This window comes from Anastrepha ludens, chromosome Y (genome assembly GCF_028408465.1).
Source record: "Anastrepha ludens isolate Willacy chromosome Y, idAnaLude1.1, whole genome shotgun sequence".
Lineage (NCBI taxonomy): Eukaryota > Metazoa > Arthropoda > Insecta > Diptera > Tephritidae > Anastrepha > Anastrepha ludens.
Genome location: NC_071504.1, coordinates 3,151,908 through 3,179,012, shown reverse-complemented (window position 1 = coordinate 3,179,012; position 27,105 = coordinate 3,151,908). Strand labels below are relative to the sequence as shown.

Sequence of the window (27,105 nt, the reverse complement as noted above, 5' to 3'; positions counted from 1 at the left end):
GGTTCCTGTGATTGCTGCTGTGCAATCGGCTTTTTAGGTTGTAAAACACGTTTTTCTAAAGGCGTCGAACCTGTTGTGGTTGTGTTGTTGCTGGATGATTGTTTAGATATCTTCCAGGCGTTGACCTTCGGTGGAGGTGCAGCCACGTATTTCTTCAGTTGAGGAGCTGGAGCTGCTGCAGCACCATTACCGCTAGCTGCTGGCGATTCGGCATCACTACTTTTTGCTTCATTTCCACTGTTTGTATTCTCTACGCTAGCACTGAGCGAAGTATCTTTCCGGTCCTTTGGCGACTTGGGTGCTCCGCCAGTAGGTCCACCTTTACGTGGGCTACCGCCGCGTTGACGTGCACGCGACGTATACCTTTTATCGCCTTCCTTTTCAACAGTACCCGTTACGTTATGTTTGTTTTTTTCCACCCTCACCACCATTGCCACCACCAGCTCGAGCACCATTTCCTCCGCCGGGGAGCTTTTCATTTCCATTGTTATTATTTCCACCTTGTCGTTCACGTCCGGTTGGTTTTTCCTTACGTGGTTTTTTACGATCACGTCGATGATGTGAAACCACCGGCACAAAATCGTTATAATCGTCTATTTCCGAAGAGTTTTCTGCACTTGTGGTTCAACAGAACTTATGTCAACTGCACTCCTTTCATCATTTTCACTTATTTCTCTTTCTTTGTGTAATTACAGTATTTTATATATATGCAAATTTTTGTCCGCGCTTAGAGTGCTGCTAAATTTGCGCCGGTTTGTAGTTATGAAAATACTCAAAAATTACAAGAAAATACATACGTTATGCAAAATAAAGGTAAGATAAAATATAAACGAACAATATTAAATAAGCTTTTGTATTAAAAAAAAAGATCATGAAAATAAACAATTATTTATCCGCCGCTGTGGAGGTGACTTTTGGTGTTACATTACTGCTGACTATTGATTTGTTTGGTTTTGCTGTCACCCCATAATTTTGCTGCTGATGTTCTTTTTTAACTGCTGTCACTGCAGTTGCCCCCGCAGCGTTAGCTGTTGCACTGGGCATATTATTGGAATCTTTATCTTTATCTGGCTCGAAGGACCATGTCATCATCGGAGTGCGACGCAATGGGCGGTTCAGAAATGTGGGGCCTCCACGGTCGCTCCGATGACATATTTTAGAAAAATAAAAAGCACAAAGGCGTGTCAGTATATAGTCATTAGTATTTTATTTACAGTATATACATAGATATATGCATAGAATAGATATATATGTTCATAGAAATATATATGCTATAGAAATACGTTGCTTACGTATTATTATATTAAGTATAATTTATAATTAATAATAAATTACCTTTTAGCTGGCTGACACGTCCTGATGCTTGGAATTCGAAAATCGCAGTGAAAGTTACAATTAAAATTGAAGTGAAAGTAACCTCGCCGAACAACGTTTAACACGGTAAACGTTTTAACTGTTCGGCGGGGAAATGCCAGGGTTAACGGCCTTCACGTTGCAGCGACTGGAAACGGTGGTTAGCAACAGTCGGAACGGTAGGCGCAGTTACCATTAGGGTGGCTAAAAATGTACATTAAATATTAGGGTGTGGCCTAAAGAAACATCCATCCGGCAACTTAAATTTAGTTACACTTTACAATATAAGCAATCACAATGTAGAAAATTGAAAGTTAGTTCATGCCGCACTTGAAAATGTGAAATAAAACAATATTGGTTCAGCAAGTGAGGGGTTTTCCGTCATTTTGTTTATAAAAATAAAACTATGCAATTTGGTTTATATATTATATTTATTTATTTGGTTTATATATTATATTTTATTATTTATATTAAATTTATTTATTTAAACTAAACGTGCGGAAGGTAAAGCAAATATAAAAAATACGTGGCGACGGATACGACATGATAAGCATATCGTTTTTCTTAACCCTGGATGGTTACTCTTCGTCGAATCGACGAGACTCGTTTACTCTTCACTGCATAACTTTATTATGTGTGTTCTAATTACGCTCTTTTTGTCAACAACGTCAGTTGGTAACTAAAGCTTGCAGTGAGCGGACGCATGCTGTATATTTATTTTGTTCAAGCTGAAATTTACAGGTGTGTACTCGTCACAATGACGAAGAGTAACTTTACTGTGACTTTTTGCTCTCACAGTGTAATAAATTTGTTGTTATATTTTGATGTTTTGTTTAATAGTTTTGTATTAGTATTATTAAAAATTATTTATTTTCAAGCAGTTTATTATTTTTTATGTTAAATATTTTAAACTTTTTATTTAATTAGAGCAAAAAATGAGTTCTAAGAAAGTACTAACTGAAGCTGATATCGAGAGGTTTTTGCAAAATTGTGACGACGATTTCAATTTCTTGGGTAGTTCAGAGGAAGATGACGATAGCAATCAAGGTGGCGAAAACAATGAAGAAGAGCAGGCACCAGTTGCTGGAGATGACGTTTCACTATCGTCTGAGTTTTCTGAAGAAGAACTTTCCGATGAAGATGATATTCCGCTAAATATGCTTCGCTCAAGAACGAATGTAATTGACTTTTCAAAAACAATTCTGCGCGGGAAAAATTTTCATAAATGGTCCACTAAAAAAGGAAAATCACATCATCGGGCTATGAACTACGTGCACAAAGCTAGAGGCTCGTCTCGTGAATGCAAAGGAGTAGTAGATCCTCTTGAATGTTTTAAATTATTCATCACTTCTGAAATTGTTGATGAGATTGTGCAGTGGACAAATGTCGAAATACAGAATCGTCAGAAATCTAATTCGCAAATGGGTCCTACTGATTTATCTGAGATATATGCGCTACTAGGACTCCTAGTTCTTACGGCTATTAAGAAGGATAATCACCTTACAACAGACGAACTTTTTGATCCTACTTATTGTGGTTCGCGCTACTTGGCTACTATGGGTAAATTTCGCTTTAAATTTTTGATGTCGTGTCTTCGCTTTGATGACAAAAGTGTCAGATTGAGACTGATAAATGACAAATTTGCTCCTATAAGAAAGGTTTGGGATCTTTTCATCCAAAAATGCCGCCAAAACTACGTCTCCGGTTTGTACTTGACAATTGATGAACAGCTACTGGCTTTCAGAGGACATTGCCCCTTTCGCATGTATATCCCAAATAAGCCAGCTAAGTTTGGGTTAAAATTAGTAATGTTATGCGATAGAGGTACAAAATATATGGTAGATGCTAGCCCATATCTGGGGAAAGGCTCTAATCCAACAGCAATTTCTCTTGGAGAGTACTATGTAAAAGAACTGACGAAAACTGTCCATGGAACGAATCGCAACATAACAATGGATACCTGGTTCACATCAGTTCCCCTTGCCAAATCTCTGCTTTCCGAACCCTATAAATTGACAATTATTGGCACTTTACGGTCGAATAAAAGAGAAATACCGAAGGAAATGGGCAACGTTAAAGGACGGAAAGCCGGAACATCCATGTTTTGTTACGACAATGAACTGACTTTATTATCGTACAAGCCAAAACCAAATAAATTTGTATATCTTTTATCCAGCTGCAATGAAGAAGGAACAATAAATATGAAAACCGGAAAGCCACACATGGTAGAATTTTATAATCAGACTAAAGGCGGTGTCGATACTCTAGACCAAATGTGCAGTGTTGTCTCGTGTTCTCGAAAAACCAACAGGTGGCCAATGTGCCTATTTTTTGGAATTTTAAATATCACTTTTGTGAACAGCTACGTCATATATACACACAATATGCTGCATAGAAATCAAAAACCCAAAAACCGACGACAGTACCTGAAAGATCTTCATGAATCTCTAGTGGTTCCCTTTTTAAGAGACAGACATGAGAAACCTACCTTGCAGACCTCAATTAAGGAGAGTATTGAAAATATAATACCTAATCCGCAGGAAGGCATTGACAACGCTGATAAAGGACCAAAAAAACGTAGAATTTGTCACTTCTGTCCGAGTAGCAAACGAAGAATGACAAAAGCCACGTGCAATATATGCAAAAAAAGTATTTGTGGTGAACACAAAGTTGAACTTTGTGTCTCATGTAGAGAAAAGGCTATTTACTAAAAAAACTTTTTTATATTATATTATTTGATTTATTTTCTTTAAATGTTGTATATGAAAAAAGCAACTTTTATTTTTATTTGTTAGTTTTTGTTTTTATAAAAAGTTAATTATTTTTAAAAGACCAAAAAAAAGAGTACAAACTCATATTGAATTTAAGAGAGAAAAAGACTATTTATTTTTGTATTTAATTTTTTTTCATTGTTTTAAATAAAAAATGCAACTAAAAAAAGAGTTTTCTTATTTTTATTTTTAAAAAGTATTTTTCTAGAATCTTCATAAAAAATAGGTCGCCGATCCGACGAAGAGTATCCTTAATGTACTAAAATGAAGAGTAACCATCCAGGGTTAAAATGTGTAAAAAGGCTTTCAATCTTAAGAGGGGCATTTAATATTTTTGCATAGCCTTAAATGGAGCCAAAAATTAAATTTGCACTTTCAAATTATCAAATTTTATAAGAGTAAAAAAATTTTCATTAGCACTAAAGTCTTCTCAGAGATCTGGTCACATTGCCCATGATTGCGGTTATTGTTGATGTTTATGAATATTCGTTTCTTCTTTGAAATGTGCGTTAATAAGAAGAAACGGTAACAAACGTTTTAGTGAATATTTACGCAAAAATAAGATAATTCGTGAAAGTGTACTCGTATAAGTGAAAAATAAGAAAAAATGAAATGTGCAGTGAAAAATTGTGCTAGTATTTGTATGGTATTGGTATGCTAGTATTTGTGGTGAACACAAAGTTGAACTTTGTGTCTCATGTAGAGAAAAGGCTATTTACTAAAAAAACTTTTTTATATTATATTATTTGATTTATTTTCTTTAAATGTTGTATATGAAAAAAGCAACTTTTATTTTTATTTGTTAGTTTTTGTTTTTATAAAAAGTTAATTATTTTTAAAAGACCAAAAAAAAGAGTACAAACTCATATTGAATTTAAGAGAGAAAAAGACTATTTATTTTTGTATTTAATTTTTTTTCATTGTTTTAAATAAAAAATGCAACTAAAAAAAGAGTTTTCTTATTTTTATTTTTAAAAAGTATTTTTCTAGAATCTTCATAAAAAATAGGTCGCCGATCCGACGAAGAGTATCCTTAATGTACTAAAATGAAGAGTAACCATCCAGGGTTAAAATGTGTAAAAAGGCTTTCAATCTTAAGAGGGGCATTTAATATTTTTGCATAGCCTTAAATGGAGCCAAAAATTAAATTTGCACTTTCAAATTATCAAATTTTATAAGAGTAAAAAAATTTTCATTAGCACTAAAGTCTTCTCAGAGATCTGGTCACATTGCCCATGATTGCGGTTATTGTTGATGTTTATGAATATTCGTTTCTTCTTTGAAATGTGCGTTAATAAGAAGAAACGGTAACAAACGTTTTAGTGAATATTTACGCAAAAATAAGATAATTCGTGAAAGTGTACTCGTATAAGTGAAAAATAAGAAAAAATGAAATGTGCAGTGAAAAATTGTGCTAGTAAGAACCTCAATAAAGCATACATACATATGTTTATAATATTTCATTAAATTAAAGTTAAATGTTTTAAAATATCTATAGGAATAGTAACTGAGCACAGATCCACGGACTGAGTACACTGCCTCCGCCATCCATCCAGTGGCACCATCCGTTCAAGGCACTTCTCCTGGCGCAACTCCATCAACACTATTAAAATCCACATTCACACATTGTTCAATCTTATCAGCGGCTGTGCAACAATATTAGACACTATAAAATGTGCAGATCCACGACTTGGTTGAACAATTTAATATGATTTGCAAAATATTTAAGATTTTCCCCACCATTTTTTCAAAATACTAAATTTTATAAGAATCAACTAATTTTCATTAGCACTAAAACCTTCTCAGAATGACCTTTTATAACATTCTTTCTTTAATAATACAGTTTTTTTTAACCTAAAGTTTCGGTAGTTTTAAATTAAAAAAAAAAGAAACAAACACGAAACTTCAAAATTTTCGCATTTTCGGTATAAAAAAGCACTAAATTTATTGCGAAGAGCAAATGGTTGGCAATACTGCACAACTCAGCAAACGTGACGACACGTACGCTCTGATGGGCGCAATCTTGTTTCTATCATTCTTGGCGCAATAGTAATGTGCCCCGACTTTGCAACGGTACCAGACTCGCTGTGAAGAATCTAATGGGTAACGTTATCGAAGCAACAATTTTGAAAGGGAAGTACAAAGGAGAAGACATTTTGATAACCTGAATTTCACTAATTCCGGCGGATTTACCATTCGATTTCAAACGTTTGCAGTTTCCTATTCGCCTTGCCTTCGCTATGAGAATTAATAAGGCGCAAGGACAGTCTCTACAAATGTGCGGTATTAATTTAGAATACCCAATTTTTTCTCATGGACAATTGTATGTAGCTTGCTCACGAGTTGGCAAACCATCGTCATTATTCACGCGAAAGATGAAAAAACCGAAAACGTTGTCTACCAAAAAGTGTTACAATAAAGTTCGAATGAAATTGTATCAAAGAATTTGCTTTGTTTCGTATTAATTGTATTCTCTTTCAGCAAATCATTGAATTTATCGTCTAGCGAAGCGGGCGAGGGTACGCTAGTTTCTGTATAAAATTTAATTTAATTAATCTTATGTAGCATACTCATAAGCTGCGATATAAAGGTAACTTGTATAAAATCACAATTTTGCTATTTTAAAGCTACTACATATCAAAATCTAGAGGCAACAAGTTTTTGTGTAGCATATTTTTAGGATAGCAGTAAAAAGAATGATTTTTGAAGTGAAAACTTCTTTAGAATCGTTGGGAGTGATTTGAGGAAATTTTTTTTTTTTTTTTTTTTTTTTTTTGAAACTTGCATTATTGAAAACAGTTTTTTTTTATTAAAATTGATTATAGAAGAAAATTGAATTTTTTCCAAGGTATTCATACACTAAGCTAAGTAAAACGTTTCGTAATTCAATTTTGTGTTGACATCCAAATGTACACGGCGGAAGAAAAAAATAACAAATCAGCTGTGTTATTGCTACCACCTTCAATAGATTCGCCTTAATTTTTTATATAAAAATTATACATATCATCACTTGTGACAACTGTACCCAGTCGGTCGACAGTGTGAATAATCTTTACATTCTGCAAGAATACCCCAACCTGCGCAGCGCACAGTAAAATCGACACAAAGCTGAGCGCAGAGCACAATCGTACAAACACACTAACGTACATACATACAAACATATATACGCTCGAATACATTTTCTTACTGTGCTCAGCCAAGGCTGGCGATATGAACGCACAAATGCACATACACAGGCACGAACATGAAATCAAACAGCTCGCCGTGTTTAAGTGAATCGGTATAAATATTTTGTACATTAATTTTTGTGAGCGTGTAATTCTCAAAAGGTTTATTAGAAAATGTAATGACAAGGTAGTTTGTTGGCTATAGTTAAGACAGTATCAGCAGAGAATGGTAATGCAATGAGAGGGAGCAAATGTTAAACAAGCTTTTTTCGAGTTCTAATTTGTAGATTCATAATAAGGTCATTTCAAATTCAACTTTGCTCACGAGTGGCGAATTGCAGATATTTACCACGCGAGTGACGCGAGTGGAGGGTTTCTATATTTACTTACCACGCTAGGACAGAAATTCAGATTTTTTCTGCGTTTACCATACTACTGAGGAAGTTCATAAGATTTTTCGGCACACTCTAAGGAAATCGAAGCGAATAAATTTGCGATTAAGAAGGCCGTGCGGCAGTTAGTTTGTGGTGCAGAAGCTAAAGTCGGCGGAGTTATTCGTTTTGTTTTTTGGCACGTATTTAATTCAGGTTCAAGTCCTGAAGTCATTTTTTTTTTTCTTGCACATTTTATTTTACAATTCAAACCAGGAAAGTTTGGTAAAATTTTTGGGTTTATTTTAATTAAAATTTCTTTAAAATACTGTTTTTTTTTGTATTTTATAAATGGAAATTTCTTTTCGGTATAAAATAGTTCATACTGGATATGACCTGTTTTTTATATAAATCAATCAAAACAGAAAATATGTTCATATGTCTATAATCTATTTCATCAAATCCAAATTATATTGATGAGAAAATATCATTCTAATATCCGTCCAGAAGCCAAACGCGCAAACACACATACATATGCATATAATTACGCATACAAACTTTCAACTAACGCAGAATATGTGCATATAAAACTGCGAATCGAATAAATGAGTGATTTAGAAAAGTTCTTTATTGATTATAGATTAGCGCAATCGTGAAAGACGTGTTGTGTGTGCGGTACATAGTCTCAATTTTGACTCAGGTTCAAATCCTCTACGCAGTTTTTTGTTCGATATTCCATTTTTTATATTTGGTTTAATTAGAATTGGTTTAAAATAGTGTATTCAGGTTTTTCTAATACCTGTTATTTAGAAATTTATGTTCTATATAACATTATTCATACTTCTTTTGAATTAATTTATATGTAAAACAGCCATAAAGGCAATCATATGAATATGCATTCCTATATTTAATCTCTTCAGTCAAATCTGAACTACTTACATACACATATTGATGAGAAAATATTCTAATATCCATGGATGCATCCAGAAAGCCAAACGCGCATACACGCATATGTATACAAATATATACAAACTTTCAACGAACGCAAAATGTATGCATATAAAAAACAGCAACTGCGACCGTCTTCTTGTCCGTCAGTGAAAAGATGGGATATGTATACCCTATGAGCAAAAAGAACCGGGAAGGTGATGTTGACTGTTTCCTTCGATTGCCAAGGCATAGTCCACCATGAGTACCTTCCATCGGGCCAGACAGTCAATAGAAAATATTATTTATCCGTTTTGAAACCTTAGAGAGATGCTGTGTGTTGGAAACCCCCGGAAATGTGAGCAAACATTTCTCAGATTTTGCATGATGATAACGCGCCATCGCACTGATCAAAGAGAATACAAATCGGCCTGCCGGGGGTGTTTGGAGGACTGGGTTAAACGTTGGCACATGTGTGTTGCTTCAGACGGGTCAAATTTTGAAGGAGATAATATAAATTTGCCTTAAATTTAACTCTGTTTTGTTTAATTTAAACATTCCCGGTACTTTCTGATCATAAGGTACATATATGCGGCTTTGCGGACGCAATGTGTGATTCGCTGGAAGTCGCATTAACTCGCGACTGTCGCACAGTTAGAAGACATATTTACATACATATAAGGGTGCATACATACATACGGAGCCGCGGCCACTCGACATGACAAAAATTTAAGATTTATCAAATATTGGCAAATAATTCCACGCGAAATATTCCAATATTGACTATTTTCGAATGGTCGCGAAAATTGGCATATGGTCGGCTCGTTTATGAATGAAATTGAAATATGAGCTCTAACTTATGAATGAACTTTTTGTTTTTGATCTAAATTGTTCAGCGCCGTCGCTGATAGAATCATGGCCGCTGCGACTGCGTCTACGAATGTATTTTGTTTTTGTAGTCGCTAGGCTTAGATTTTAGCTTTGGGCGACATGCGCATGTGAGGTATGTGTTTTTGTTGTGTTCTAGAATATTTTAGAATGTGTGGTGGCAAAGCGGCCATCGCGTTGCGCTTGCTGTTGCTTTTGCGTCGATCAAAGTATTGTGTTTTTGTAATTGCAATATTAGGAATATCGACTGATGAAAGACAAAAGTATACATAAGCAAGAAGGGAGCGCTGTGCTCGCGCATATATGCATGAATGTATGAACGTGCATGGATGTAGTAACATATGAATGCAATTATTTTGTAGGAAGTTTAGAAGGCAAGTAGGTATATATGTATGTATGTATATATGCTAGGACATAAACTCGGTATATATGCATACATAGAGCAGAATTGTTTTTGCACTTGTTAGGAAGAAACTCGTTCACTAGTGCGCATGTGTATTTGATTTCTTGTAAGAAAGTGATGTGGTATGACATGTGTACATACATAAGTCAAGGTTATTTGGGCATACTTGCATATGTGATATGATGTTCTTGCGCTTGTGCATTATTGTTTTTTATATACAAATGTACATACATACATATGTATGTAAATGCTGTCGAATACATAAACTATAAATTGACATCTATATATATAAAAAGAAGTTACATTTCCTTGGTAATCTTATAACTCAAGAACGGGCTCACCTATCCAAACCAAATTTTTAGGCTTTGTTTGGACTATTCAGTAGATGGTTTGTGTTTTGAAATTTTAAGAATCGGATACCAGGGTCTCGAGAAATAGGCCAAAACGTGAACCCGGGTAACCCTAGGATGTGTTTGTACAATATGGGTAGCAAATGGAAGCTGCTGATGATTCTATGGTATAGAGTATTTTTGATGTCGCTCCGTGACTGAGGTCTCGAGATATCGGCCAAAATGTGGACCCCGATAACTTAAGGATGTGTTCGTACAATATGGGTAGCAAATGGGAGCTGTTGATGATTGCTATAGTATAGAGTATTTTTAATGCCCCTCCGTAACTAGGGTCTCGAGATATAGACCAAAACGTGGACCTGGATAACCCTAGGATGTGTTTGAACCACATGAGTATCCATTGTAAGTTGTTGATAAATGCTAATGAAAGAGGACTTTTCTTTTCTCTGGGTAACTAAGGACTCCAGATATAGACCAATTGGGAACTCGCCTTTAGGTTAAGAGATTGCATTCTTATGTACTACAACCAGTTAAAATGTTTTTAAAAATTCAGATCCGTTATCTACATATATTTCTCGAACTTTACGGATTCAAGGTCAAATATACCATAGAGCTGGGTCTTTGCTACCATTCCCAGATGGTGACCATCAATTTTTGCAAATATATTTTATTGGTGATGAGAATCGTGAATTAGATCAGCGCTGTGCAATTTCGACGAATACGAAAAGATCAATCGTGAATGAATTGCAAACAATGTTCCATCAACACAATGAATTGGTGAAATTGTTCAAAGTGGCACTCGATCTGATGCCCACCGTTGGCCACAAAATCATAATAAAAGCCGATAAAACACAAATTGGGAGCACGCCAGACGATTCAATGTACCAACGATTGATGAAGTAGCTATTGTTGTGGTTGGTGAACAGTTTCAGCCACGAGATATTGTTTTGTATCGTAGAAATGAGCAACAACGTATTTCAGAACTCAATCGCTGTTATGATGCATTGCAATACCCCATTTTGTTTTAGAGAGGGGACGATGGCTATCATATCAACATACCAATGAGAAATCCAACAACTGGTACATACACATTTTATTTTTGTTTAAATATGATTTTTAAATAATTTTCATACGCTAATTAATTTTTGCATCGCAGGTCAAAAATCAACGAAAACCGTCAGTGCGATGAATTTTTATTCGTATCGATTAATGATTCGCCCTCAAGAAAACAATTTTATTTTGCGATGCAATCAACTTTCGCATAAATTTTTTATCGAATTGCAAGTGATTTTGGACGCAAATATAATAAAAAATTGAATGCTCCAGGAGGAACTGGAAAAGCATTTTTAACTTTATTTATTTTAGCATAATTTATTTAGCGTAAAAAATTGAAATGGAAATTAAAGAATCAAAGTTTAATTACAAGTTTTTATCGGCTCTTTCACCTTACCTGTATATATGTAGGTGACCACCACAATCAAATTTTAAAAAAGTACAGAAAAGGTTATTGTGACATCTTTAGAAACTATGTTGAATGAAAAAAATCAACTAATTCAACTGTTTAAACATTTTACGAGTTCTATAAAGAAAACTTAATATGAAAAATTTCTTGCGATATAAAAAAACATTTTATGTATGGTGGTGCGAAGCCCACTGGGAAATGCTAGTACAATATAAAATAAGTGTTGATTTATCTTAAACCGTTCTTTTTTTCTGAATGCAAATACCTCCTATTGACATGTACATACATATTATGTACTTATGTATATTTCATATACCATCATTTATTTACATATAAAGTATACGTTCATTTATGTACATATGTATGTGTGTAATGAAAAACTTCATGAATTACTTTCAGAACTTTATTAAAATTTATTCGCGTCGCGCGCATGCACAAAACCTTTTGTTCACAACGCAGGCGCAGAAATAAACGCTCTGCGTATTTATCCTCCCCACGTGACTCGCCATCAATTCTCGGTGGAAATTTTTTTTTTTTCGTTTTTAATTTTTATTTTCTTAATGTAATCGTAAAAAAATTTGTAATAAATTTTATGTATCCGCTTATCATTTCAAAAGTAACAAAATGGTCAAAAAATAAGCAGTCGAAGAAATAAACGCACCGCCTATTTTTCCTCGCCACATGTTAGACCCGAGTTCAATTCCCGGTGCAAACTTTTTTTTATAAATTTTATTTTTTAAAATCGTTTTTTTTTTTTTGAATGTGATTGAAAAAAAAAAAAAGTTATGTAATAAATTTTACGTATTCGCTTATTATTTCAAAAATACGAAAATAGTACAAATTTAATTGGTTTAATGTCGAGGTGAGAAATGTGTTGTGTGTTGAGGTGAAAGATGTGTGGTGTTTCTAATTTTTGTGTGGGCAAAAGTCAGTGAGGTGTCTATAAACTCGGTGTGCTAAATGACCTTACTACAAATCTTTCAAATCTCAATTGTACTAAAAAAAGCTCACAGTAACATTTGCACCTTCTCATTGCATTAACATTCTCTGGTATCAGCTTAACATAGATAGATAGATCCTCCATTGGAGGACAACAAATATTAAGCTGATTTTAATATATCTATTGAACCGTCACTCTCGAAAATAGTGCGGAATTTTTTTTTTTTTTTTTTTTTATATCACCCCGAGGGAAATGTCCTCACGTGCAAAACGGTCTTGAAGCCCACTTTATCTGTTCTTATCAGCTTAACATCTGATAGATCCTCCATCGGAGGACAACAAATGTTAAACTGATTTTTTGTAAATGGGCGGAGTGTTTTAGGGGCTTATTCCACCTGTGCCACGGGTTGGCCCGGTATTGCAGTACCGGCGGGATTTCGGCCCAAATTATTGAATAAATACAAAAAGAAATATACTAATACATTTAGCTTTGATGGGAAGAGACATACATTTTTATATGAATACAAGTAGACGAAAATGGAAGCAATTTGTAAGTCTGTTTCTTCGGTCCGTTTGGGTATTTTTTTTGACAACATCGAAACCAAAGCATTTGTATCATATTTTATCTATCATAAGCCACTCATATCATTTGTTGAAATTGAAAACATTGAGGATGAATGAAATAAAATGAAGAAAATAAAATATGAACTTTAGAGCAATATAATATTATAATGAACCTATAATTATCCCGCTCCTAATGCTGCTTTCGTCTTATTCTCTCTCAGTTTGTCTTACGGAAGGTTTCACTTCTATCCCGTCTAACCGTTAGACTGGTATTTTTTTTTTTTTTTTTTATTGAGCAGCATAAAAGCACTACCTGTATTTTGATATCTTAGTCTTATATATTTCAAGTAAAACTAGAGGTAAACCATTTCTATTTAGCATACTTTTAGGATACCAGTCATAGAATTTTTCTAAAATGCGAAAAATACTTCTTTTATTGAAGATGAAAGCTACAATTTGTCTATTAAATTCTATTTTAAATTAATTACATTTAGCATACTCATAGGTTGCGAAATAACGGTAACTTTTATAAGAGCACCATTTTGTCATTTTAAAACTACTACATATCAAGTAAGCCTGAAGGCAAAAAAGTTTTGTGTAACATACTTTTCGGATACCAGTCCCAAATTTTTATAAAACGCAAAATTTTTTTTTACTGATGATGAGAGTCATCTATATATATGAAATGATGTTCGTTTGTACGCATTTTTTTAGGCCGATACGAGGCCAATTTTATTCGTTCTGTTTTCATATTATAGGGATCCACTAGGGGAAGGTTTTTAGCAAAAAAAAATTTCTTTTAAATATTTTCTTCATATAAAAAAAAGAAAAAATCAAAATATTGTACAAAACAAAACTTGCTCGATTCTTAGATTAAAGTAAGTTTCGAATCGACTTTCATTTTATGTGTACAACGTTTTTTGAATTTTTCGTTATTGTATACAGAAATTTCAAATGATTCGAATGAAAATTTTTTATTTTTTTTTTATTTCTTCCATAAAATATTACACCTGTCGTTAGACAATAAGTAATTTGATTTACAAAAACATGGAATGAGAGTAATATTGAAGGGCCAATGCCCCAAGCTCATTTAGAAGAAATATATACATATTATTTAAAAACAAGTGGTTAACAAACAATGACATATACGATTAGTTGACAATTGATTACAAGGATTTTGCAAGATCTGTTGGTGTTTGACGGTTAAGCCGACTTTGGGTAGATTTTTCTTTATTTGGTAGTCTTCTCATCATAGGATTTGTATGCGTTAATAGTCTATTTATGTGTCTTCTGCTAGCGCTTTGTATTGTTTCATCAATAGTATCGATGTCAAGGTCGCGATGAATATCTGCGTTAGGTATGTATGTACCAAGGTGCATTAGTTAAGGTCCTAAGTATTTATGAAAATAATGTTTCAATTCAATTGAGCAATGCTTTCTTTGACCAATTCTATATGGAAATGAATTCGTTTGCAAACGATGTTTTCGGCTATGAACAAATGTTGGAATCGAATGAAAAAGGAAAGAAACGCGAAATGATAAAAAAAATTCTTGGAAAATTTAAAATGAATGGTGCTTCAAGGTAATAAGAACATACACAAGATAAAGTTAGAATTCGAATTTTTAGATTTATTTTGTTTACTTCTAATTTTTTCAGAAGTACACCACACAACAACTCATTCCAACTCTGATTTTGAAATCCTGTTGGAATTGGTGATCGATAATTTTGTCACTATAATGGTCAATGGAAATTTGCGTGTATCAGACCCTGCATATTATTTACCATATCAACTTTTTATGGAACATATGGACCAAATGAACACAAAAAAATAATTTAGTTTTGTTTTGATTTTTTGCAACATTTTGGTTTTCAGTTAATACAATAAAAACAATACTGTTTTTTCGTGAACACAAAATTCTAAATTTATTACGCTGCTTGTTTAGAATTTTTTTAGAAAAAAAGTAAATTTTTTGGTTTTGAGGAAATTTGTTTATTGTTGCTATTTGTGAAAGCGTAGATATTTGTAAGTATTTGACTATAATCCTAAAAGTTAATGGAATACCACTATGACACATAGAAAACATTTTTTCAAAGGGGTGTTTTTCGAAAATTATAAAAAAAATTGTTTTCAAAAATTTTGAAGAAATAAAGTAAAATAAAAAAATTTCGAAAGCAACGAAGAGGTGTTTTTCTAAAATTACAAAAAAAAAAATTTCAAAAATTTTAAACAAATAAAATAAAATAAAACTTTTTCAAGGGTATGAAATTTTTTCAAAACAAAATTTTCTGAAAACCAAACAAAATTAAAAAAAAAATGGTGTTTTCAAAGTATTTCATATTCCACTATTAATTGAGAATACATTTTGTCGAGGGGGTGTTTTTCAAAGCGGAAAAAAATCTTTTTTAACAAATCAATTTAAACTTTTACAAAAGTATGAAATTTTTTCAAGAACAAAATTTTCTCAAAAACGTTAAATTAAAAAAAAAAATAGTTTTTTCAAAATATTTAATTTTCAGCAATTAACTGAGAAGAAATTTGTTAGAGCGAAGTGTTTTTCAAAACTTCAAAAAACACTTTTTAACCAAAAAAATAAACCTTTTTTCAAAAAAACAGGAATGATAACATTGCCTAACAATTTCTGCACTTTTGCACAGTCTAAAGAGGCATTGATGCAGAGTGTATTTCCAAACATAGTTCAACATTACAAAAACCATGATTGGCTCAGCGAAAGAGCAATTTTAGCTGGGAAAAATAAGGGCGTCAATGATATAAATTCAGCTATTTTAGATCAAATACCTGGTGACATAGTTGCGTATAAGTAAGTCAATGGACACTATTACTGATCAAGATGAGGTCGTAAATTATCCAACTGAATTCTTAAACTCACTCGATTTGCCAGGCTTACCACCTCATAATTTACGATTACAAATTGGAGCACCGATTATTATGCTGCGCAATAGTAATGTGCCCCGACTTTGCAACGATACCAGACTCGCTGTGAAGAAGCTAATGGGTAACGTTATCGAAGCAACAATTTTGAAAGGGAAGTACAAAGGAGAAGACATTTTGATACCCTGAATTTCACTGATTCCGGCGGATTTACCATTCGATTTCAAACGTTTGCAGTTTCCTATTCGCCTTGCCTTCGCTATGAGAATTAATAAGGCGCAAGGACAGTCTCTACAAATGTGCGGTATTAATTTAGAATACCCAATTTTTTCTCATGGACAATTGTATGTAGCTTGCTCACGAGTTGGCAAACCATCGTCATTATTCACGCGAAAGATGAAAAAACCAAAAACGTTGTCTACCAAAAAGTGTTACAATAAAGTTCGAATGAAATTGTATCAAAGAATTTGCTTTGTTTCGTATTAATTGTATTCTCTTTCAGCAAATCATTGAATTTATCGTCTAGCGAAGCGGGCGAGGGTACGCTAGTAGAAACGGTAGGCGCAGTTACCATTAGGGTGGCTAAAAATGTACATTAAATATTAGGGTGTGGCCTAAAGAAACATCCATCCGGCAACTTAAATTTAGTTACACTTTACAATATCAGCAATCACAATGTAGAAAATTGAAAGTTAGTTCATGCCGCACTTGAAAATGTGAAATAAAACAATATTGGTTCAGCAAGTGAGGGGTTTTCCGTCATTTTGTTTATAAAAATAAAACTATGCAATTTGGTTTATAAACGAATTTATATTAAATTTATTTATTTAAACTAAACGTGCGGAAGGTAAAGCAAATACAAAAAATACGTGGCGACGGATACGACATGATAAGCATATCGTTTTTCTTAAAAGCTTTTCTAGTGTGAGCGTAGAATGCAATGCGTAAAGGCCTTTGTTTTTGTTTCGATAGTGAAATTATTAGCGGCCATGATAACGGTTAATGGGAGAGATGTTTTTGAGAGATGATGATCCACAAATGGAGAGATCCACAAATGGAGGGACCTACAGTTTCAAGCCGACTTCGAACGGCAGATAGTTTTATTTTTATTATTTATTCATTTTGGTGTTTCGCCGAGATTCGACCACGCACCAACCCATTCTGTTACAGCGGCCGCCGGTTACTGACTACATACTACAAAAATATCGTTTTCCAAATCTAAATTACAATTTAATTGAGCAGATATAGCAAAATATAGTTTCGATAATGTAAAACCTAATATGAGAGAATTCGACATCTTATTGAGGCCATGCAGAGTGCGAGCTGTAGGAACATTACAGGTATAATTGGTTCTGAACCTATTCAAATATAATGGATATGTATTGCCTAAAGACCTAGTCTATATATATAAAAATGAAATGATGTTCGTTTGTACGCATTTTTTTGGGCCGATACGAGGCCAATTTTATTCGTTCTTTTTTCATATTATAGGGATCCACTAGGGGAAGGTTTTTAGCAAAAAAAAATTTCTTTTAAATATTTTCTTCATATAAAAAAAAGAAAAAATCAAAATATTGTACAAAACAAAACGTGCCTGATTCTTAGATTAAAGTAAGTTTCGAATCGACTTTCATTTTATGTGTACAACGTTTTTTGAATTTTTCGTTATTGTATACAGAAATTTCAAATGATTCGAATGAAATTTTTTTTTTTTTTTTATTTCTTCCATAAAATATTACACCTGTCGTTAGACAATAAGTAATTTGATTTACAAAAAGACGGAATGAGAGTGATATTGAAGGGCCAATGCCCCCAAGCTCTTTTAGAAGAAGTATATACATATTATTTAAAAACAAGTGGTTAACAAACAATGACATATACGATTAGTTGACAATTGATTACAAGGATTTTGCAAGATCTGTTGGTGTTTGACGGTTAAGCCGACTTTGGGTAGATTTTTCTTTATTTGGTAGTCTTCTCATCATAGGATTTGTATGCGTTAATAGTCTATTTATGTGTCTTCTGCTAGCGCTTTGTATTGTTTCATCAATAGTATCGATGTCAAGGTCGCGATGAATATCTGCGTTAGGTATGTATGTACCAAGGTGCATTAGTTAAGGTCCTAAGTATTTATGAAAATAATGTTTCAATTCAATTGAGCAATGCTTTCTTTGACCAATTCTATATGGAAATGAATTCGTTTGCAAACGATGTTTTCGGCTATGAACAAATGTTGGAATCGAATGAAAAAGGAAAGAAACGCGAAATGATAAAAAAAATTCTTGGAAAATTTAAAATGAATGGTGCTTCAAGGTAATAAGAACATACACAAGATAAAGTTAGAATTCGAATTTTTAGATTTATTTTGTTTATTTCTAATTTTTTCAGAAGTACACCACACAACAACTCATTCCAACTCTGATTTTGAAATCCTGTTGGAATTGGTGATCGATAATTTTGTCACTATAATGGTCAATGGAAATTTGCGTGTATCAGACCCTGCATATTATTTACCATATCAACTTTTTATGGAACATATGGACCAAATGAACACAAAAAAATAATTTAGTTTTGTTTTGATTTTTTGCAACATTTTGGTTTTCAGTTAATACAATAAAAACAATACTGTTTTTTCGTGAACACTAAATTCTAAATTTATTACGTTGTTTGTTTAGAATTTTTTTAGAAAAAAAGTAAATTTTTTGGTTTTGAGGAAATTTGTTTATTGTTGCTATTTGTGAAAGCGTAGATATTTGTAAGTATTTGACTATAATCCTAAAAGTTACCACTATGACACATAGAAAACATTTTTTCAAAGGGGTGTTTTTCGAAAATTATAAAAAAAATTATTTTCAAAAATTTTGAAGAAATAAAGTAAAATAAAAAAATTTCGAAAGCATGAAATTTTTTCAAAACCAAATTTTCCTCAAAAAGGTAAAAGAAATTTCTTCGAAGAGGTGTTTTTCTAAAATTACAAAAAAAAAATTTCAAAAATTTTAAACAAATAAAATAAAATAAAACTTTTTCAAGGGTATGATATTTTTTCAAAACAAAATTTTCTGAAAACCAAACAAAATTAAAAAAAAAAAATGGTGTTTTCAAAGCATTTCATATTCCACTATTAATAGAGAATACATTTTTCGAGGGGGTGTTTTTCAAAGCGGAAAAAAATCTTTTTTAACAAATCAATTTAAACTTTTACAAAAGTATGAAATTTTTTCAAGAACAAAATTTTCTCAAAAACGTCAAATTAAAAAAAAAATAGTTTTTTCAAAATATTTAATTTTCAGCAATTAACTGAGAAGAAATTTGTTAGAGCGAAGTGTTTTTCAAAACTTCAAAAAACACTTTTTAACCAAAAAAATAAACCTTTTTTCAAAAAAACAGGAATGATAACATTGCCTAACAATTTCTGCACTTTTGCACAGTCTAAAGAGGCATTGATACAGAGTGTATTTCCAAACATAGTTCAACATTACAAAAACCATGATTGGCTCAGCGAAAGAGCAATTTTAGCTGGGAAAAATAAGGGCGTCAATGATATAAATTCAGCTATTTTAGATCAAATACCTGGTGACATAGTTGCGTATAAGTAAGTCAATGGACACTATTACTGATCAAGATGAGGTCGTAAATTATCCAACTGAATTCTTAAACTCACTCGATTTGCCAGGCTTACCACCTCATAATTTACGATTAAAAATTGGAGCACCGATTATTATGCTGCGCAATAGTAATGTGCCCCGACTTTGCAACGATACCAGACTCGCTGTGAAGAAGCTAATGGGTAACGTTATCGAAGCAACAATTTTGAAAGGGAAGTACAAAGGAGAAGACATTTTGATACCCTGAATTTCACTGATTCCGGCGGATTTACCATTCGATTTCAAACGTTTGCAGTTTCCTATTCGCCTTGCCTTCGCTATGAGAATTAATAAGGCGCAAGGACAGTCTCTACAAATGTGCGGTATTAATTTAGAATACCCAATTTTTTCTCATGGACAATTGTATGTAGCTTGCTCACGAGTTGGCAAACCATCGTCATTATTCACGCGAAAGATGAAAAAACCAAAAACGTTGTCTACCAAAAAGTGTTACAATAAAGTTCGAATGAAATTGTATCAAAGAATTTGCTTTGTTTCGTATTAATTGTATTCTCTTTCAGCAAATCATTGAATTTATCGTCTAGCGAAGCGGGCGAGGGTACGCTAGTAGAAATATATATGCAATAGAAATACGTTGCTTACGTATTATTATGTATGTATTATTATATTAAGTATAATTTATAATTAATAATAAATTACCTTTTAGCTGGCTGACACGTCCTGATGCTTGAAATTCGAAAATCGCAGTGAAAGTTACAATTAAAATTGAAGTGAAAGTAACCTCGCCGAACAACGTTTAACACGGTAAACGTTTTAACTGTTCGGCGGGGAAATGCCAGGGTTAACGGCCTTCACGTTGCAGCGACTGGAAACGGTGGTTAGCAACAATCGGAACGGTAGGCGCAGTTACCATTAGGGTGGCTAAAAATGTATATTAAATATTAGGGTGTGGCCTAAACATGCCGGCCCCCTTGCGATAAGCAATCATTGTTTTAGGACGGAGGTGTCAGCCAACGTTCGGTATATTGTGGTGAGACATCGGAGGCTGCTGGTGACGTCTGAAATGCTGTAAAGATGAAATTTTATGTACGTGGATAGTTATTGCACACAAAAAGAAGTAAAATTTGTTATATTAAAATTTATTGATTTGTAAACTGTACTACACAAAATAAAAATGTTTAATTTAACGGGCAGACCCCGGTCAGTACCCAGCCAAATATTGAACTCTGTGCCATTTGATCCTGAGCTTGAGTTGCCAGCTGTGGCATTTGTGGCCGAAGGTCCACTATTGCCTTCACCACTGCCAGATTTACTAGGCTCATTTTACGCTTGACTTGTTGACGGTTTATCACCTGTGGTAGCACTGCCTGTTGGAGCTGCTTGATTAGCGTTATTGGGAGCTGATGTTGTGGGTGCTGCTGTTGCTGTTGTGTTTTCTTCTTTATTGTTTGCGTTCACTGAACGCTGTTTATGCTTCGTTAAGCGTTTCGATTCGTTATTTGTGGGTTTACCACCAATTAACATAGGCCCAATCACCAATGTTACTGAAATCGCTGGTCTTTTCATTGGCTCTCTTTCCCTTATTTACAACCGGAGCGGGTGCTGTGTCTGGTTGGTGCTTAGCAGTATTTGTCGGTGCCGATGCTGCTGCTGCTGTTGTTGTTATAACTTCGTCTTGAGCTGCGACTTTGGTGGTGCTGATTTCGCTGCTTTCAATGTTATTTTGATTGCTATCACCAATTCGATTAGTATGCGCCTGAGTACTATCTGGATTATTGTCGGCTACTTTCGGTTCCTGTGATTGCTGCTGTGCAATCGGCTTTTTAGGTTGTAAAACACGTTTTTCTAAAGGCGTCGAACCTGTTGTGGTTGTGTTGTTGCTGGATGATTGTTTAGATATCTTCCAGGCGTTGACCTTCGGTGGAGGTGCAGCCACGTATTTCTTCAGTTGAGGTGCTGGAGCTGCTGCAGCACCATTACCGCTAGCTGCAGGCGATTCGGCATCACTACTTTTTGCTTCATTTCCACTGCTTGTATTCTCTACGCTAGCACTGAGCGAAGTATCTTTCCGGACCTTTGGCGACTTGGCCGCGTTGACGTGCACGCGACGTATACCTTTTATCGCCTTCCTTTTCAACAGTACCCGTTACGTTATGTTTGTTTTTTTCCACCCTCACCACCATCACCACCATTGCCACCACCAGCTCGAGCACCTCCGCCGGGGAGCTTTTCATTTCCATTGTTATTATTTCCACCTTGTCGTTCACGTCCGGTTGGTTTTTCCTTACGTGGTTTTTTACGATCACGTCGATGATGTGAAACCACCGGCACAAAATCGTTATAATCGTCTATTTCCGAAGAGTTTTCTGCACTTGTGGTTCAACAGAACTTATGTCAACTGCACTCCTTTCATCATTTTCACTTATTTCTCTTTCTTTGTGTAATTACAGTATTTTATATATATGCAAATTTTTGTCCGCGCTTAGAGTGCTGCTAAATTTGCGCCGGTTTGTAGTTATGAAAATACTCAAAAATTACAAGAAAATACATACGTTATGCAAAATAAAGGTAAGATAAAATATAAACGAACAATATTAAATAAGCTTTTGTATTAAAAAAAAAGATCATGAAAATAAACAATTATTTATCCGCCGCTGTGGAGGTGACTTTTGGTGTTACATTACTGCTGACTATTGATTTGTTTGGTTTTGCTGTCACCCCATAATTTTGCTGCTGATGTTCTTTTTTAACTGCTGTCACTGCAGTTGCCCCCGCAGCGTTAGCTGTTGCACTGGGCATATTATTGGAATCTTTATCTTTATCTGGCTCGAAGGACCATGTCATCATCGGAGTGCGACGCAATGGGCGGTTCAGAAATGTGGGGCCTCTATTTTAGAAAAATAAAAAGCACAAAGGCGTGTCAGTATATAGTCATTAGTATTTTATTTACAGTATATACATAGATATATGCATAGAATAGATATATATGTTCATAGAAATATATATGCAATAGAAATACGTTGCTTACGTATTATTATGTATGTATTATTATATTAAGTATAATTTATAATTAATAATAAATTACCTTTTAGCTGGCTGACACGTCCTGATGCTTGAAATTCGAAAATCGCAGTGAAAGTTACAATTAAAATTGAAGTGAAAGTAACCTCGCCGAACAACGTTTAACACGGTAAACGTTTTAACTGTTCGGCGGGGAAATGCCAGGGTTAACGGCCTTCACGTTGCAGCGACTGGAAACGGTGGTTAGCAACAATCGGAACGGTAGGCGCAGTTACCATTAGGGTGGCTAAAAATGTATATTAAATATTAGGGTGTGGCCTAGACATGCCGGCCCCCTTGCGATAAGCAATCATTGTTTTAGGACGGAGGTGTCAGCCAACGTTCGGTATATTGTGGTGAGACATCGGAGGCTGCTGGTGACGTCTGAAATGCTGTAAAGATGAAATTTTATGTACGTGGATAGTTATTGCACACAAAAAGAAGTAAAATTTGTTATATTCAAATTTATTGATTTGTAAACTGTACTATACAAAATAAAAATGTTTAATTTAACGGGCAGACCCCGGTCAGTACCCAGCCAAATATTGAACTCTGTGCCATTTGATCCTGAGCTTGAGTTGCCAGCTGTGGCATTTGTGGCCGAAGGTCCACTATTGCCTTCACCACTGCCAGATTTACTAGGCTCATTTTACGCTTGACTTGTTGACGGTTTATCACCTGTGGTAGCACTGCCTGTTGGAGCTGCTTGATTAGCGTTATTGGGAGCTGATGTTGTGGGTGCTGCTGTTGCTGTTGTGTTTTCTTCTTTATTGTTTGCGTTCACTGAACGCTGTTTATGCTTCGTTAAGCGTTTCGATTCGTTATTTGTGGGTTTACCACCAATTAACATAGGCCCAATCACCAATGTTACTGAAATCGCTGGTCTTTTCATTGGCTCTCTTTCCCTTATTTACAACCGGAGCGGGTGCTGTGCCTGGTTGGTGCTTAGCAGTATTTGTCGGTGCCGATGCTGCTGCTGCTGCTGCTGGAGCTGGAGCTGGTGTAGAAATTGGCGCTGCTGCTGCTGTTGTTGTTATAACTTCGTCTTGAGCTGCGACTTTGGTGGTGCTGATTTCGCTGCTTTCAATGTTATTTTGATTGCTATCACCAATTCGATTAGTATGCGCCTGAGTACTATCTGGATTATTGTCGGCTACTTTCGGTTCCTGTGATTGCTGCTGTGCAATCGGCTTTTTAGGTTGTAAAACACGTTTTTCTAAAGGCGTCGAACCTGTTGTGGTTGTGTTGTTGCTGGATGATTGTTTAGATATCTTCCAGGCGTTGACCTTCGGTGGAGGTGCAGCCACGTATTTCTTCAGTTGAGGTGCTGGAGCTGCTGCAGCACCATTACCGCTAGCTGCTGGCGATTCGGCATCACTACTTTTTGCTTCATTTCCACTGCTTGTATTCTCTACGCTAGCACTGAGCGAAGTATCTTTCCGGTCCTTTGGCGACTTGGCCGCGTTGACGTGCACGCGACGTATACCTTTTATCGCCTTCCTTTTCAACAGTACCCGTTACGTTATGTTTGTTTTTTTCCACCCTCACCACCATCACCACCATTGCCACCACCAGCTCGAGCACCATTTCCTCCGCCGGGGAGCTTTTCATTTCCATTGTTATTATTTCCACCTTGTCGTTCACGTCCGGTTGGTTTTTCCTTACGTGGTTTTTTACGATCACGTCGATGATGTGAAACCACCGGCACAAAATCGTTATAATCGTCTATTCCCGAAGAGTTTTCTGCACTTGTGGTTCAACAGAACTTATGTCAACTGCACTCCTTTCATCATTTTCACTTATTTCTCTTTCTTTGTGTAATTACAGTATTTTATATATATGCAAATTTTTGTCCGCGCTTAGAGTGCTGCTAAATTTGCGCCGGTTTGTAGTTATGAAAATACTCAAAAATTACAAGAAAATACATACGTTATGCAAAATAAAGGTAAGATAAAATATAAACGAACAATATTAAATAAGCTTTTGTATTAAAAAAAAAGATCATGAAAATAAACAATTATTTATCCGCCGCTGTGGAGGTGACTTTTGGTGTTACATTACTGCTGACTATTGATTTGTTTGGTTTTGCTGTCACCCCATAATTTTGCTGCTGATGTTCTTTTTTAACTGCTGTCACTGCAGTTGCCCCCGCAGCGTTAGCTGTTGCACTGGGCATATTATTGGAATCTTTATCTTTATCTGGCTCGAAGGACCATGTCATCATCGGAGTGCGACGCAATGGGCGGTTCAGAAATGTGGGGCCTCTATTTTAGAAAAATAAAAAGCACAAAGGCGTGTCAGTATATAGTCATTAGTATTTTATTTACAGTATATACATAGATATATGCATAGAATAGATATATATGTTCATAGAAATATATATGCTATAGAAATACGTTGCTTACGTATTATTATGTATGTATTATTATATTAAGTATAATTTATAATTAATAATAAATTACCTTTTAGCTGGCTGACACGTCCTGATGCTTGGAATTCGAAAATCGCAGTGAAAGTTACAATTAAAATTGAAGTGAAAGTAACCTCGCCGAACAACGTTTAACACGGTAATCGTTTTAACTGTTCGGCGGGGAAATGCCAGGGTTAACGGCCTTCACGTTGCAGCGACTGGAAACGGTGGTTAGCAACAGTCGGAACGGTAGGCGCAGTTACCATTAGGGTGGCTAAAAATGTACATTAAATATTAGGGTGTGGCCTAAAGAAACATCCATCCGGCAACTTAAATTTAGTTACACTTTACAATATAAGCAATCACTATGTAGAAAATTGAAAGTTAGTTCATGCCGCACTTGAAAATGTGAAATAAAACAATATTGGTTCAGCAAGTGAGGGGTTTTCCGTCATTTTGTTTATAAAAATAAAACTATGCAATTTGGTTTATAAACGAATTTATATTAAATTTATTTATTTAAACTAAACGTGCGGAAGGTAAAGCAAATACAAAAAATACGTGGCGACGGATACGACATGATAAGCATATCGTTTTTCTTAAAAGCTTTTCTAGTGTGAGCGTAGAATGCAATGCGTAAAGGCCTTTGTTTTTGTTTCGATAGTGAAATTATTAGCGGCCATGATAACGGTTAATGGGAGAGATGTTTTTGAGAGATGATGATCCACAAATGGAGAGATCCACAAATGGAGGGACCTACAGTTTCAAGCCGACTTCGAACGGCAGATAGTTTAATTTTTATTATTTATTCATTTTGGTGTTTCGCCGAGATTCGACCACGCACCAACCCATTCTGTTACAGCGGCCGCCGGTTACTGACTACATACTACAAAAATATCGTTTTCCAAATCTAAATTACAATTTAATTGAGCAGATATAGCAAAATATAGTTTCGATAATGTAAAACCTAATATGAGAGAATTCGACATCTTATTGAGGCCATGCAGAGTGCGAGCTGTAGGAACATTACAGGTATAATTGGTTCTGAACCTATTCAAATATAATGGATATTTATTGCCTAAAGACCTAGTCTATATAATAATTATATAAAAATGAAATGATGTTCGTTTGTACGCATTTTTTTGGGCCGATACGAGGCCAATTTTATTCGTTCTTTTTTCATATTATAGGGATCCACTAGGGGAAGGTTTTTAGCAAAAAAAAAATTCTTTTAAATATTTTCTTCATATAAAAAAAAGAAAAAATCAAAATATTGTACAAAACAAAACTTGCCTGATTCTTAGATTAAAGTAAGTTTCGAATTGACATTCATTTTATGTGTACAACTTTTTTTTGAATTTTTCGTTATTGTATACAGAAATTTCAAATGATTCGAATGAAATTTTTTTTTTTTTTTTGTATTTCTTCCATAAAATATTACACCTGTCGTTAGACAATAAGTAATTTGATTTACAAAAAGACGGAATGAGAGTGATATTAAAGGGCCAATGCCCCCAAGCTCTTTTAGAAGAAGTATATACATATTATTTAAAAACAAGTGGTTAACAAACAATGACATATACGATTAGTTGACAATTGATTACAAGGATTTTGCAAGATCTGTTGGTGTTTGACGGTTAAGCCGACTTTGGGTAGATTTTTCTTTATTTGGTAGTCTTCTCATCATAGGATTTGTATGCGTTAATAGTCTATTTATGTGTCTTCTGCTAGCGCTTTGTATTGTTTCATCAATAGTATCGATGTCAAGGTCGCGATGAATATCTGCGTTAGGTATGTACCAAGGTGCATTAGTTAAGGTCCTAAGTATTTATGAAAATAATGTTTCAATTCAATTGAGCAATGCTTTCTTTGACCAATTCTATATGGAAATGAATGCGTTTGCAAACGATGTTTTCGGCTATGAACAAATGTTGGAATCGAATGA

General features: G+C 34.5%; 1 pseudogene; it reads left to right on the top strand.

The window, feature by feature from the left end:
* Window positions 1–12,900: 12,900 nt before the first annotated feature.
* LOC128870625 (U2 spliceosomal RNA) lies at window positions 12,901–13,082 on the top strand (annotated as a pseudogene).
* The last annotated feature ends 14,023 nt before the right edge of the window (window positions 13,083–27,105 follow it).